This window comes from Panthera uncia (genome assembly GCF_023721935.1).
Source record: "Panthera uncia isolate 11264 chromosome B3 unlocalized genomic scaffold, Puncia_PCG_1.0 HiC_scaffold_1, whole genome shotgun sequence".
NCBI lineage: Eukaryota > Metazoa > Chordata > Mammalia > Carnivora > Felidae > Panthera > Panthera uncia.
In genome coordinates, this window is record NW_026057582.1 from 132,728,524 (window position 1) to 132,743,153 (window position 14,630).

A 14,630-nucleotide genomic window follows, 5' to 3' on the forward strand; every position below is an offset into this window, starting at 1 on the left:
TTATTTTTTTTTTCAACGTTTTTTTATTTATTTTTGGGACAGAGAGAGACAGAGCATGAACGGGGGCGGGGCAGAGAGAGAGGGCGACACAGAATCGGAAACAGGCTCCAGGCTCCGAGCCATCAGCCCAGAGCCTGACGCGGGGCTCGAACTCACGGACCGCGAGATCGTGACCTGGCTGAAGTCGGACGCTTAACCGACTGCGCCACCCAGGCGCCCCTCAAATAGATTTAATAGAAACTTCTTTCCAATTCATACATTATTTACTCTTGATATTCAATAAAAATTCACACCGGTAGATATAGTGCTTTTGACATATTTCACTTACAAACATTAGAAAAAAGGTCTTGAGAGAGATTTAAATTATGATTTCTAAACTGTTCCAATTCTGTCTCTGTCAACTATGAATTGCTGGCAAGAATTGCCTTCCTTAAGAAGAGAATTGCCATTTTGAAAGCATATATTGATGATGAGGCATTCCCTGTCCCCCATCACCCCAAAGCATCCCTGAATCATGGCTGAAGGGGTCCTCACAGTTTAGCTGCCCCAAGGCTCTTGTTTCCCAGATGCCCAGGACGGTGAAGTGATACATCTGAGATCACTCAGAGTTAATGGTAACTAAGGAGCAAGATGGTCCAAGTCAACAGGTGCTATGATTACTGGTGTGATGGGCTGGAATGAGAAAAATGAAGTCCGAGCTGCTTCCTTTATGTGCCGTAGTGTGAAACATGATTTACCCATAATGAAAACTGAGAACTGTGCTGAGCCAAATAGAGAATTTAGGGTAAGTTATTTCAACATACAAAAGATATACTCTGCCCTTCCTCTATATTGAATTCAGCCAGGCCATCTGTTCTCTACGTGAATATGCATATATGATACATAATGATATCTCTATGTCTATATCTCGATAGATAGATCTAGTGCTATTTCTCTTTCTGTCCTTCTCTATAATTATATATTAATATATATATTTTATTAAATATATAATATATATTTTTAATATATATAATGTATAAGTATATATTATATATATGGGGGGGGTTGGGGCAAAACCTCCACCAAAGAGAAAGAAAGAGAGCAGGTAGAGACACAGGCTAAGTTGTTGGTTTTTAGATGCTTCTATTTTTTTTTTTAATCAAAATTATAATAAGATTGTGACTGTTTTGTTATATTACCACCAAGACATTTTAATGGAAAGAGATATGATTTTCCATCTTGCTGACTTGGGTTGGCCTATGGGAAATCTGCCATTCACATAAACATGTCGGTGACATCAATAATAAAACCAGTATTATTCATTCTGCCAGGCGGAATGCATATCTTCCTGTGAGGCCGAAGTCATTCTAAGCACCATTGAGTCACACTCTTAATCCCACGAGAAGGAAGACACAGTCCTTACCCCCGAGGGACTCAATGTTCAGTTTGCAGATCATATAAGCCTGGAAGGGAAGCAAATGCAATCTAGTATAACAGAAGCAAGAGTCACAGTGATATGGATGGCATACCTTCGGAACCAAACTTATACAAAATATATATGAAGTTTTGCTCCTGGGTATAAGAAGAAAAGAAAAATTGCACAGTACAGGCAAGGGGAGACCTGACTTGCAGAAAAGACTTTGGAGGGGCTTGGATTAGTTTACTAGGGCAGCTGTGACAAAGTGCCATGTACGGGGTGGATGGCTTAGACAACACAAATTTATTGTCTCAGGGTTCTGGAGGCCAGAAGTCTGAAATCAGACATCAGTAGTGTTGGATCCTTCTGAAGCCCTATAAAGAAGAACCTGTTACATGTCTTTCTCCTAGGTTTGGGTGTTTTGCCAGTGATCTTTGGTGTTTCCTGCTTTCTAGAATCTCTGCCTTCACCTTCACGTGGAGTTTTCCTTGTGTGTGTATATCTCCAAATTTTTCCTTTTCATAAAGACACTGTTCATATTGGATTAGGACCCACCCGATGACATCTTAACTATTATATCTTCAATGGCCATATTTCCAAATAAGGTCGTATTCTAAGGTACTGGGGGTTAGGGCTTGCAATATATGACTTTGGTGTGGAAGACACAATCCAATCCATAATAGGGGCTTTCAAGATCTAAACCATAGCTTAGGTGATACTTATAGTTTAATTAATACAGACTAAGTTGAGCATAATCTTTGGCTATATTAAAGAATGGTTTACAAATTATAGCAGGAATGGCCCCAATGAAGTCTTATAAAGTACAGTCACGTTGCTGTGCAACTTGTAAAAATGAAACTCTTTACCCATTACAAACTCCCCATTTATCTCTCCCCTGGGCCCCTGGTAATCACCATCCTACTTTCTGTTTCTATGAATTTTACTATTCTAGTTTTTGTCATCCTGTGACTGGCTTATTTACTTAGCGTAATGTCCTCAAGGGTCACCCATGCTGTACTACATGCCAGCATTTCCTTCATTTGGGGGCTGCATGATATTGCGTTACATGGATATACCAATAGCAGCAAACTGCTAACTATGAATCTGACCTCCTGGGTATCACAGAAGTTGCCTGATCCAGACAGTGGACAGACCAATGGGGGTATTCTGGTGGCCAGAAAAGGAAAGGGGGTCAGAGTTCCTTTTAACCTAGGTTTGAGGAAAAGGCTTTTGTGTTATTACCAGGCAGGGAGTGAGGGTCTGAGGGAATAAGGGAGAGAAGGAGACAAAGCCAATACAAGGATAACTTACTGAATTAACCATGGCCAAGTGCCACTGGTTACCAAATTCTGAGGGACTCAGAGTTCTAGGGATGAAATGATGGTCCTCTGAGAAGCCATCATTTATAAATGATCTCAGGACAGTGGAGGGGAGAAAAAGGGAAGGATTTATATCCTTGGTCAAAGACTCACTCTATGATGGTAACTCCCCCACCCTTCAAGGCTGTACACAGATGGGCACCAAGAAGCAGTCTGCAGCCTCCCACATGTCCAAGCCAGCAGGGATGGCCATGATGGACAGGGACAGGCACAGGCAAGAGGAAGGCACTTCTAGGTTGTGCTTGCATGGAATTAGCCAGAGCCCAACCAGAGCTGGCTGCTGCTGTAGTAGCTGGAACATGAACAGGTGAGGCTGGGAGCATCTGAAGAGGTTCAGGAGAAGAGACTGGTACAGAAGGCTAGAGAATACAACTGACATGTGCTGAGCCCACAATGCTCTAGGCACTTTACAGGTAACACCTAATGCAACCCTTGTACCAACTATGGGTGTTACTCAGCCCCAACGAAGTTAATGAGGTTGCACATAAAATCACACAGTTAAGAAATACAGGGGCCAATTTGTGATCCAGATCTGATTCTAACCTAGTACTTTTGTATTGAGAAATTGGGATCCTGTTCTACCCATCAAACGTATTGTGAATTTGATTGAGTTGAGCAGTCCCTTCTGAGTTCCTTGGCTAACTTGGGTTTCTGGACCTACGAAGCTGTGGACCAGCATCCGGGGTATAGTGACCTCAATGAGGGTAGCTTCTCTCTGTGGTACCTTCACCTTGTCTCTCTCCACCAGTTGTAAAATATTAGCAAGTCTGTCAGGAGACCTGTTTTGAATTTCTCCAGAGGGTATAGATTACTGGGAGCAAATTTCAGCCTCATGTAAGGCTTCATAACCACAGACTGCTTGCAGAGGTGAAACCTTTTGGTGTTGAAATGACCTGAGTGGACCAGGGCCGCACTAGTTTGTGTGAACAGAAAGATCTTCTGAGTGGTAACTCTGTAGGTTAAACACGAGAGGGAAACCATATTCTCTACTCTGGGCATGGAGCTGATTTCACTCAAGAAAGATGCGGGTAGCTATCCCTCATGACCTTTTGATTCTTTCACCCCTGCTTCTTTTCTTTCCTTCCATGAGCCCCTTTGTTCCATCAATTCTCACCTCTTTCCTTTCAATTTTCCATCCTCCTTTTCTTCCATCCCTCCTCCTCTCTTGCAAATGTCTTTCTGTCCACCCTTCTACTTGGTGACTCTTTGCAAGCAGAATGCAAACCCTCACTACTTTAAACAACAGGGAATTCTGGGAAAGGATATTGGGAACCATTAAGATCAGCAATAAGGTCAGAAAACCAGACTTGGGAGCAGGATGTCACGAGATATGGGACTATCTGAGCTTTTCAGATGACATGAGGGAAGCCCAGCAAATTTTCTCTGTCCTCACATAATTTTTTAAGCTTATTTATTTTGAGAGAGAGAGAGAGAGGCAGAGAAAGAGGGAGGGAGAGAATCCCAAGGAGGTTCATGCTGTCAGTGCCGAGCCCCAGGTGAGGCTTGATCCCATGAACCCTTAAGGTCATGCCTGAGCTGAAATCAAGAGTCAGACACTTGGGGCGCCTGGGTGGCTCAGTCGGTTAAGCAGCCGACTTCGGTTCAGGTCATGATCTTGCGGTCCGTGAGTTCGAGCCCCGCGTCGGGCTCTGTGCTGACCGCTCAGGGTCTGGAGCCTGTTTCAGATTCTGTGTCTCCCTCTCTCTCTGACCCTCCCCCATTCATGCTCTGTCTCTCTCTGTCTCAAAAATAAACAAACGTTAAAAAAAAAATAAAAAAAACAGAGTCAGACACTTAACTGACTGAGCCACCCAGGTGCACCATCACATCATTTTAATAGGAAACACAGCTCTTGGAGAATTCAACCAGTCAGCCAACTGATGTGTGTGCTTTTCCACCTGGGATGCATAGAGTTCACATAAGGAAGCGTCTAGGAGAAAGTCTTTGCAAGGACCTCTAAGCTTCTGTGGTGGGAATGCAGGGCATTTTCACAGCACCCAGCGTATGGGGCTGGGGAGGTGAATTCCCAAAGGAAATCCAGGTACCATTATGAAGGACAATGGATGTCCAGTGGCCAAAATATTTTTTAAATATGGTCTATATGCCTTATTCCTCATCCCCCCCCACCCACCCTTTTCAATTTTACCTTACAAATTTTCCTCCCCTAAATGCATATGTTAAACCTCTAACCCTTCATATCTCTAAATATGACTCTATTTGGAGATAGGGCCTTTAAAGAGAGGGTTATGTTAAAATGAGGTCATAGGACTGGCATCCTTATAAGAAGAAGAAATCTGAATACCCAGAGAGACACCTGGGTGCACACAGAGGAAAGACCGTATGAGGACACATCTGAAATGATAAGGTGGCCATCTGCAAGCCAAGGAGAGAGAGGCCTCAGAAGAAACAAACTCTTGAGTTTGGACTCCAGTCTCCAGAACTGTGAGAAAACAAAATTCTGGCATGTCAGCTGCCCGGTCTATGCTGATTTTTATGGCAGCCCTAGAAAACATGTACATTCTGTATGCAATGACCACTATGGCTCAGGGGAAGAAAGGTCATGTTCTTTGTCAAAGCCCCACGGTGAAACCAGCTTTTCCGGTTCTAATCCAGTTCCCTTTCTGCTACATCAACCTACCTCTTTACTTCCTGTTACCATCTTCCTGCTGATGGATATCATTCCTGCCCCAATGCATCTAGGTCCTTCCCCATTGAACCCTAGGCTCACAGAAGGAGTAGCAAGAGCCTGTGTCCTTTTCACTGGCTGTACGCTGTTGAGGACATCGCCATCCATAACCGCCAGCCCAGTCACTTCCTCTTCTTCAGTCCCCCTAGTTGATGAAATAAGATGAGACTTTAACTCAGTGACTGCTGTCAGCAGCCGAACAGCTGACCTTGTAAGTTACTCTCTCAAGTGTTGGCTCTCTCACCAAACTGCAATATAGAGCTTTAAGTGAATTTGATTTATTGCTGATTTAGTCGAGGGCTTTCATCTCAACAGTGATTAGCCATCTTGTTGAAAAAAGCCACAGTAAATTTGGTGATGCCTCTACCAAGATGATACACAGCAAATAGTAACATTATATTAAAAGGGGCCCTTGGTCAGCCCAGAGGCTACTGGGTTTATAGTGCGAGTCACATTACGTTTGGTAATCTTATCCTTATAGGTTTAACCTCTTGCTCCCACCTAAACTGTGTATGTTGAACGGGGGTGGGGCATATGCATCTATAAATAAAGAACTCTCCTGGGGGGAGCTTGCAGATCCCAGCTAATGAAACAAATCCTCTTGGGTCACCACCCCTTATCTACCTAGGTATCGGACATCTCGATGTCTGTTTGGCTTTGACCTCCACCGCGCCCATTCCTTCTTCCTAACGAGCTACCTCAAAAAATAAATGTGCATTTCATCCAATTCTAAAACCTTATATTTCAGAGTATAAAGTCGATCCAGATGGCTTGCTCCTCAGTTTCACCACGATGTGCGATAACATACCCAGCAGGAGAATTTGTCACTCACACACACACGGTCCTCAAATAGCTGGTGTGCGCCTGGCCTTGGAGGGCTCCATGTGTGTTTGCACAAATGCCTTCCTTAGGACTGTAGCCCCACCAGAGGGTAGAGTTAGGGAGAAGTACTTTGGAAAGTGCTGAAAAATTCTTAGCAGAGTCATGTTTTTCTTTCTTCCAGGGCAATGCCTCTCACTTAGCACTTAGCTTAGCACTCCTAGACCAATAAAGAATGCTCATTGATTCTGACATGATGGCGGACAAATTGGCCCAAAAGGCAGAGATGCAATTCTGTTACCAAATGAAACAGGAGTCTGAACAGCACAAGTCATACAAACAAAGGCTGATCTGAAGGAAAGGTGGACGTTCATTTTCAAGTCAATAGAAGAGCCTCTATTTTCTCCATTTGCACCTGCTACATACATAACACTTATTGGTATACTTAGCCCAACCTTAACAAGAGGAAATTTTTGTGAGGGCAGTCACGGACTTCCACATTGAAACAGAAGAGCCTGTTTGCAGAAAATTTTGCCTTGCTGCATCTTAGTCAAACACCCGTGACAAATGTTGGAAAAACATACAAGGTAATTCAAAACCTTTAAAATCGTCAGACTCCAGCTGTTAGGATAAACAAGCCCTTACCAGGAATTTGGTTTAATGGTGTTCTTCCGTCTTTATAACTTTCTGGACCGAACTGTCAACCCGAGTTTCATGGCTGACCCAGGTTTTCATGAGTTATACACAAGTTATACAAATATAAGCAACTTTGTTTTTGTATCTGATCCTGTTCCCATGATTGGAATGATGGGAATATACGAAGGGATGAGAATTGACCCTTGGGGTTTGGTGATAATAAATAACATTTATTGAGATAGGCTTCTGAAGGACGGGGCAGGTTGGAGGTTGAGGAAAATTTCCTATGCATAGCTCATGGTGCTCGGAACCATGGAGCTAGTTTAGAATCAGATGTAAGAGAAAAGGGGGTCTAAATTCAAAGTTCTGGGAGGAGGATTTGCAAAAGGCTCTTGTAGGTATTCCCTCCCAAATAACTAGAGAGTGAGGTTAGCGGAAGCACAAAGCCACAGGCATGACTTATCACGGGTCAGGTGTTTGCTAGGTGAATACCATATAAAAGAACTGAGAGCTTTAGCCAAGTGGTTTTGAGATCTGTCCACTGCGGGTTTCAGGGTGAGTCGGGATGTCACATGGATGGGTCAATACCAACAGGTCTCCTTCAAAATGCCACATTTCAAATGTTTTCAAAACAGTATTTTTAGGGGCGCCTGGGTGGCTTAGTCGTCAAGCGTCTGACTTCGGCTCAGGTTATGACCTCACGGTTTGTGAGTTTGAGTTCCACATCAGATGAGCTTGAGCCCCGCTTCAGGTGAACGCGAGCCTCACTTTGGGTAAAAAAAACACAAGCCCTGCTTCAGGTGAGCCTCGCCTTTCTCTCTCTTCTCTCTCTCTCTCTCTTCCTTTGCCCCTCCTGGGATTCTCTCTCTCTATCCCTCACTTGCTTGCACGCTCTCTCTCTTTCTCTCTCAAAAACAAAACAAAACAAAACAAAACAGTATTTTTACACAAATTTTCTGCTAGAAAGCCATTTCCAGTAATTAAAAGAAGATGAAAAGTCATCGGAGTTGACCCTTATGGAAAGACAGAAAGTGTGTGTGTGTAGTTGTTTTCAAAATGGGAACGAAGAACAAAAACTTATGAACAGCTTTTCACGTCAGTAAATATATTTCCACAATGTAATTTTAATTGTTGGGTAGCATCCAAAAATGTGAAATGATTTATTTCATTTCCTATCGTTGGGCATCCAGAATGTTTTAAGCCTATAATAAATAATGTTATACTGAACCACTTTACAACTAAATCTTTGTGCTTACCCCTACGAACAAATTTAGAAATGGAATTGCTGGGGCAAAGTATATACATGATTTTAAATCTCTTGATAGGTTTTGCCAAATTGTCCTTCAGAAATGTACCAAAGTTCACTCTCACCTGTAATGTATGAGCATGTCTGCCTTTCTGTGTCTCTGCCGGCAATGAGTGCTATAATTAAAAAAAAATCTGTCAGATCATTTCAGTTGAATTTGCTATTTTTGCACTTGGATGGGGATGTACCTGCCAATCTCCTTCTCCCACCACACACACACACACACACACACACACACACAGAGGGGGTGGTGCATGTCTAACTGAGATTGGACCAGAGTCAGCAATAGGCTGGTCAACCAATTGTCAGACCCCATTCCCCAATGTGTGTGTGTGCGTGTGTGTGTGTGTATCTGACTTGTATGGAGGTTCACTGTGGGAGAGCAAGGACAAAGATACTGATGACAAGACTTCCAGAAAAAAGGTCCAAAGATGTCGTAAAATCAGAAAAAGGGTGGAAGGGAGTTGAAAGTCGGAAGTCTGAAGTGACAGAAAAAAAGAGACAAGCTGTGATGGACATCACCAGATAATCCATTCTTCTCTGATTCTTGGGCCCTGGGAATTCTGTACTTCCCAGCCCCTTTCACTTGGATGGGGCCATGTGAACATTCTGGCCAATGGTGACAGTAGAAGAGGTATTTATCCTTTTAGGTTGTAGATTATGTTAAAAATTTTTTTTTAATGTTTATTTATTTTTGAGAGAGAGAGAGAGAGAGACAGAGCATGATTTGGGGAGGGGCAGAGAGAGAGAGAGAGAGAGAGAGGGAGACACAGAATCTAAAGCAGGCTCCAGGCTCCCAGCACAGAGTCCCACACGGGCTCAAACTCACCAACTACAAGATCACGACCTGAGCTAAAGTCCCACGCTGAAGCGACTGAGCCACCCAGGCGCCCCTCAGTTGTAGATTTCAAACGGCCAGTGCCTGACCTTCAATCTCTCTCTTGCCCCGCCCTGGTGATATGCAGGGCTCGGAGGGAGATGTTAGAGCATTGGTCAATCTGAGTCCCTCAGTGTCCCCTGGAGCAGACTCTCTGCCAACCAGTGTTGGTCGCATAAGTTGGTGTGCGTAAGCAATACGTCATTGTCGTGGGAAGCCCCCAGCAGTCGGGATTGACTTGTTACTGTAGTCTAGTCTAGTTTATGAATACATAAAATCAAGTAGTTAATTCCAACAAAGGTGCCAAGGAGTAAGGGAGTAAGTTTCCTAAATAATTGCCTACAAATTTTTTGTGCTCGTGGACCCTCCGTTCAGCAGTCTTCTTAGGCAGACTTGGGTGTAGAACAGATGGAAGCAGAACTAACTGCCTCCACGTGGCAGCCCTGGAGGACGGGCCGCTTCGTAAACCCCTAAGACGGTGGTGGAACCATCAGCCTGAAAATAAACAATTAGCCTTTGCACACGGGCAGGGGTGCTGGGTTTGGATAGATCGATACAGTTTAGAAGCTGACTGCTTGAAGGAGGGCAACCGTCCCTACTTTTTTTTTCTTTTAATTGCAAATAAAAAGTTTAATTTAAGGAACATTTGGGTGGCACAGCAGGTTAAGCGCCGACTTCCGCTGAGGTCATAATCTCGAGGTTCGTGAGTTCCAGCCCAGCGTCGGGCTCTGCGCTGACAGCTCGGAGCCTGGAACCTGCTTCGGGTTCTGCGTCTCCTTCTCTCTCTCTCTCTGTCCCTCCCCCGCTCACGCTTTCTCTCTCTCTCTCTCTCTCTCTCTCTCTCAAAAATAAGATCAACATTAAAGAAAATTTTAGGGGTGCTTGGGTGGCTCAGTCGGTTAAACATCTGACTTCAGATTCCGTGTCTCCCTCTGTCTCTGTCCCTCCCTCGCTAGTGTTCTCTCTCTCTCTTTCTCAAAAATAAACATTAAAAAAATTTTTAAAACTTTTTTTAAAGTTTAATTTCAGAAACTGAGTTCACCATTTATTAATACAGTAAAATATAGTCAATGCAAAATCCGATTAAAAATAGGTACAATAACTTTGTATTTAAGAAAAAGATAACTTCTGTAAATAGTCCTAGGTAAATGAGTGTATTGCTTCACCCAGAATGTTTCATTGATTTGAAAAAAGAAAATGAGCCCTTTTCTACATGTTGAAGTAAAAACTATGAAGACATTTTTGTTAAAAGAATCTGACAACTGATACTTCATTCTGATATCCTTAAGGTTCTGAAATATCCCATCGATGGCTTAGTCTTCCCTGTTATTGAAAACAAAAATCTAAACACTTAAGGCTATTCTCACAACTGTAATGTAAAACTCTTTCCTGTTAATAATTTTTTTAATGTTTATTTATTTTGAAGGAGAGAAAGAGAGAGTGAGCAGGGGAGAGGGAGACAGAATCTGAAGCAGGCTCTGAGCTGTCAGCACAGAGCCCAACGCGGGCCTCGAACTCACGAGCCATGAGAACATGACCTGAGGTGAAGTGGGATGCTTAACCGACTGAGCCACCCAGGCGCCCCAAGATCTTTGCTGTTAATAAGCCATTTCTTCTAAAAAGAATTGTATACATACTTTGGTCAATATGTGGGTTTTTTAAAGTTTCCAGATCCAATTCCAACGAGGTGTGAGGGAGATTCTCCTACATACAATACCAAATAATTCTTAGACACCAGCAGGGTGTCTCAACTCAATTCTGACACTCTACCCAGAGAGAGCATCAGATTCCACAAGTTAAGGGTTGAGTCCTACAAGACTGCCCCCTGCCCCCACTTCAGATGGCAGGTGCAAGCCTCAGGTGACACCTGGGCTTCTGACCCACCGGCTACGCATTGGAGGTCCAATGGTCTCCTCAGGTTCGACTGAGTTGCTGGTGCAGCTCACAGAGCTCACTTATTTTACACTTAGTAAATACTTAGTTTACCAGTTTATTAAAGGTAACTCTAAAGGATATGAATCAACGGCCAGATATAAGAGAGGGCAAAATATGGAGAAAGGGCACGAAGTTTCCATGCCCTCTCTAGGCATGACGTCATTCTTCCTGCATCCCATGTGTTCACCAGCCCAGAAACTCTCTGAACTCAGCTTTTTTGGGTTTTTGTTTTTTATTTTTAGTATTTTTTAATTTATTTTTTGGGAGAGCACAAGCAGGGGAGGGGCAGAGAGAGGGGGACAGAGGACCTGAAGCTGGCTCTGCGCTGACAGGCTGATAGCAGGGAGCCTGATATGGGGCTCAAACTCATGAACTATACCTGGAGATCACGACCTGAGTTGAAGTCAGACGGTCAATTGACTGAGCCACCTAGGCGTCCCTGGGTGGTGGTGGGGGGGTGGGCGGGGCGGGGGGGGTGTTTAATGGAGGCTTCTTGGAGTAATCTTGATTGACTAAGTCACTGGTCATTGGCTGATTCAACCTCCAGCCCCACTCCTCTCCCCTCCTGGGAGGTCAGGAAGTAGGACTGAAAGTTCTACAGGATTGATCCTGCCAGCAACCAGCCTCACCTCGGAAGAGGGAGTGTCCAAAAGTTGCCGTCATTAACATAACAAAAGACATCTTTCTGACTTAGGAAATTTCAAGGGTTTTGGGAATTGTGAGCCAGAAAACTGTGGACAAAGGCTAAATACACATGAGAAATATAATTCGGCCATCTGAAGGCCCAAATATATAGATTTCCTGTAAGGCACATGCCATAGAGACAGTAAGCAGGGCTTGCGAATCAGGGGCTGCACAGTTTCTAGACTCAAGGCTTTGCCAGTTGGCTAAGTTGGTCATGATCTCGTGGTTCGTGAGTTCGAGTACAAGGAGGTGCCAGAATGAAACCTCGTCTCTGAGCTATTAAGTGAGGTGCAAAAGGGAGTGATTGAGTGGACACTTCAAGGGGAGAAAAGTCTTAATGAAGTCTTGACTCTTTTCCAATTTGGGGAAAAGGGTTTTGTGCGGGGATGGTGAGGTAGAAATTTTTCTACCTCAAATGAAACTCCCTGGGGATTTCAAGCAGCAGGACACTCAGTGCAAAGCTCACGATTAACCAATTAGTGTGATTGATGTGCACAGCAAAGACCGGTAAGGGAGGCCAAGAGAAAAATCACCCCAGCTCCAAATTAACAGGGTTGCCTGTATACATCCATCAGGTCTGAGAAGTGATCGCCAGAACATTGTTTTTGTTTGTGCTGTGTGGGCAGCTGTAAAGTCTGCTGTATCCCGGAGCAGGATTTTAATGATACATATTTTATAAGGAACAGCCACGCACTGCCTTGGAAACTTAGCAGAGTCAAGTGTTCTGATGTCAGAGTGTTTCCCCCTCTCTCATTATGGGAGTCTGCAGAGCTTTTCATTATAAATTACAAATGTTTGGATCCCTTCTGATAATCCTCTGTCGCCTTATTCTTTGCTGCAGAGTCGTAAGAGATCTTGGTGGGTAAGGAAATGTGAATCAGGTCTTCTAACTCTGAAGAAGCCTTTCTTGATTTTAAATCTTACGTATCCAGTTATGATTAATTTTACGTGTCAACTCGACTGGACCACACAGTGTCCAGATGTTTTGTCAAACATTAATCTGAGAAAGTCTTGTGAGGGTGTTTCCAGATGAGATCAACATTTGAAGTGGTGGACTGAGTAAAAAGGATTGTCTCCATGCTGTGGGTGGGCCTTGTCCAATCAGGTGAAGTCCTGGATGGAACAAAAAAGGTAATCCTCCCAAGAGTGAGGGAGAATTGCCCTCAAGCTGGCACATTGGTTTTCTCCTACCTTCAGACTGGAATGGAAACATTGGTTCTTCCTGGGTCTCTCTCTACCCTGTAGGCTTTTGAGCTAAAACGAGATCATTTGCTCTCCTGTTTGTCAGGCCTTCTGACTCAGACTGCAATGAACTCACTGGCTCTCCTGGGTCTCCAGCTTGCTGACAGCAGATCTTGGGACTTGTCAATCTCCAGCCTCCATAATTGTGTGAGCCAATTTACTAATTCCTTACAATAAATATCTTTATAGAAAGATAGACGGAAATGAGTACGATACAGATACAGACACACGTGTCTTATGGTTTTGTCTCTCAGGGAGAGCACTTGACTAATAACAATAGGAAATGACACCTTGTCTGGGTCAGGGTCATGATGCTTTTTAGTACCTGGAAAACAGGATACTTCAAATAAAAACATGCTTCCAACCTTAAATTACACATTGGTAACACTGCCTCAGGATCTGTTTCAGATCTTGTGTATTGTTTACTTAATTAGGATAATTTCCAGAGAATATAGACAGTGTTATTCCATTGCTCTAGAACTAAATAATAGCTAGGAGCAGAAACATCTGATGCTTTCCTTTAAACAAGAAGCCTGTTAGTATCAACTTCCCTATAGTTAAGAAGTGTGAATTGGTTACTGCTTGCCCAACTTTTCACATTTCTGGCCGTTAAAAAAAATCATATCACTGATTTATTTTACACTTGGTTCATAATGAGCCACCTTAGAGTTCAGGGTCTGAAGTATTTGAACTTTGGCCAACCATGGTTGCGTTGCATCTGGGTGCCTTTGCATATTCTCTGTCCTTGCCTTGGAGAAAAGAAGAATTCCTATAATGTGTGGAAAACACCCCCACTATTTATCCTTGATATTTTAGCTCAAATGCCACCCTTTCTGGGAGTCTTTCTTTATTCCCCAGAAAATGTGGGGAAACCCTAAGCTTCCCCAAAGCACTCACTTCCGCTGTAGGAATTGTCCTATTTGTTCCATCTGTTTTATTTTTTTAATGTTTATTTATTTTTGAGAGAGAGAGAGTGTGTGAGTGGGGGAGGGATGGGGAGAGAGGGAGATGCAGAATCCAAAGCAGGCTCTAGGCTCTGAGCTGTCAGCACAGAGCCCGGTGTGGGGCTCACACTCAAGAACTGTGAGATCGTGACCTGAGCCGAAGTCAGATGCTGAACCGACTGAGCCACCCAGGTGCCCCACCCTCTGTTTATTTTAATGCCTGCCGTCCCCCTGAATGGCAAGTTTCTGGACACAGGATCTTATTTTTATCTTTACTATATTGTGTTGCTGCAAATATAAATGCGAGCTACCACTTATTGACCACTTATGTTCTAAAAGCTTTTCATGAATGAATGAATTCAATCTTTATGACAACCCCATGGGATAGACTTTATTAGGATCTTTATTTTAAGCTGAGGAAACGGGTGTGGAGAGGTTGTACAGATTAATCATTCTCTTCCACTTGGGTGATCCACAGAGTTTTCAGTGTAGACATTTTCAATAGTTCTGGAATTTCCTTATTCCTAAAGAACCTGGCTTTTATTAGCTGGAGGTAAGCTACCTACCCACACTGAGTGTGGTGCTTGTTCATCATCAAAGAGGGGCAAGTCAAGTTCAAGGGAGCCTGGTACAGGAGTTCAGTAAGTACTCCCGAATTTGTTACCTTCATTTTTCCCCCCAGCTTTATTAAGGTATAATTGACAAAAATTGTACATATGTAAGGTA